This window comes from Mandrillus leucophaeus, unplaced genomic scaffold (genome assembly GCF_000951045.1).
Source record: "Mandrillus leucophaeus isolate KB7577 unplaced genomic scaffold, Mleu.le_1.0 Scaffold1035, whole genome shotgun sequence".
NCBI lineage: Eukaryota > Metazoa > Chordata > Mammalia > Primates > Cercopithecidae > Mandrillus > Mandrillus leucophaeus.
This window is the reverse complement of record NW_012098488.1, coordinates 331,068-333,126: the sequence shown is the minus strand read 5'-3', so window position 1 is coordinate 333,126 and position 2,059 is coordinate 331,068. Positions and strand designations below refer to the sequence as shown.

The 2,059-nt window shown below is 34.6% G+C and overlaps 1 pseudogene; it reads left to right on the top strand.

Annotated features, from left to right (window-relative positions):
• Positions 1 to 2,059, top strand: part of LOC105538906 — a 148,540-nt pseudogene that overhangs the window by 639 nt on the left and 145,842 nt on the right.

Genomic DNA, 2,059 nt, shown 5'->3' with positions numbered 1-2,059 from the left:
TCTAGAAGGATTCCATAGTGAACTATGCTTATTCAAGACTTTTTGGGTTAACGTGTTTTTAAATTTTTGTTTTGCAATTTTATTTTATTTTATTTTTTGAGACAGAGTCTCGCTGTCAGCCAGGCTGGAGTGCAGTGATGTGATCTCGGCTCACTGCAGCCTCTGCCTCTCAGGTTCAAGACATTCTTCTGCCTCAGCCTCCTGAGTAGCTGGGACTACAGGTACATGCCACCATGCCTGGCTAATTTTTTTCTTGTATTTTTAGTAGAGATGGGGTTTCACCGTGTTAACCAGGATGGGTTTTGCAATTTTATATGTCGATATCTCATGGTTTAGGATAGGCTACCTCATTTTAGTTGTATTTTTGTTTTAATTTATATATTATAATTCTGTATGACAATATTCAACTTCATACACATTAAGCCAGTGTACAGCAAAAGTCAAATATGAATCAGCCATACGTCTGTTGCCACTATAGTTATATTTGTGTTTGTTTCCCTGTGTAAATATTACCAATATTTTAAAAATAATTTGTATATAATTGTTATTTTGCTTGGTGATAGATGATTATTTTCTCTTGTGTCAGTGAGTAGTCGTGAAAATTGTCTTAATTTCCACACCTGTTTATTGGTGAATATGTATGATCTTGGTGTGAGAGAAACATTTTGTGATTTGGAGTTAAGTTTTGAAAAGCTTTGTAACTCTATCTATTGTACATTTATTTTTATTTGTGAAAAATACACACCAAAATGTATAATCATAAATACTTTAAATTATGTAGTTCAGTTTATGTTACATATATTGATATTGCTAGCAACATATCTGTAGAATGTTTTCTATTTTTATGTTATTTCATTGAGACAGAGTCTCACTCTGTCACCCAGGCTGGAGTGCAGTGGCACAATCTCGGCTCACTGCAACCTCCATCTCCCAGGTTCAAGCAATTCTTCTGCCTCAGCTTCCTTAGTAGCTGGGATTACAGACACGTGCCACCATATCTGGCTAATTTTTGCATTTTTAGTAAAGATGGGATTTCACCATGTTGGTCAGGCTGGTCTTGAACTCCCAGTCTCATGTGATCTGCCTGCCTTGGCTTTCCAAAGTGCTGAGATGACAGGCATGAGCCACTGTACCCAGCCTAGAATGTTTTTCTCTTGTGAAACTAATACAATCCGTGTGAATCCTATTTCCCATTGCCTGGGCCTTTCCAAACATTATTCTGTTTTCTAATTTTAATAGTGGAACTACTTTAGATATCCCATATAAGTGGATTCATATAGTGTTTTCATATAGCTTATTACATTTAACATAATGTCATCAAGATTTATGTTTATGGCAGATATTAGAAGGTTTCCTTTTTTTTTTAAGCTGAATAATATTCCATTATTTTTATATTCCAAATTATACTTATCCACTTATTTGGTGTGGGAAGTTTGGGTTGCTTTTACCTATTGGTTTTTGTGAATAACGCCACAATAAATGGTGTTAATAACTCATTTGACCATGCATGTGACAGTTTTTGTCTGTTCTGCATTCTGTGTTGTTGGTGTAGGGTTTTACTTTTATGCCAGCACCAAAGTGCTTTGATTACCCTACCTTCGTTTTGTATTTTGAAATCATTAAGCATGATGCCTCCAATATTGTTTTTCTTTTTTAAATAGGCTCTTTGTGGTTTCTTAATATTCCATATAATTTGGGGGTTGTTTTCCTATTTTTGGAGAAGTGAAATTTGGAATTTGAAAGGGATTGTATTGACTGTGTAGATAGATCACTTTGGTCAGTATGGCCATCTTCACGGTATTCAGTCTTCCAACCTTTGGACAGGAGCATGCTTAAGAGTATATTGTTTAATTTTCATATTTTGTGAATTTCTTTGGTTTTCCTTCTTTTAGTGATTTTTAGTTTCATTCAATCTTGGCCAAAAATAATAGTGTGTTTTAAAGTGGATTTCTTCCCTGCAGTGTCTTACACCAATTTACCAGGATAGATATTGAGAATTTCTCAAGTTTAAAAAATGGATTAAGACTTGTTTTATGAGATAACAGGTGTTGTATCCAGG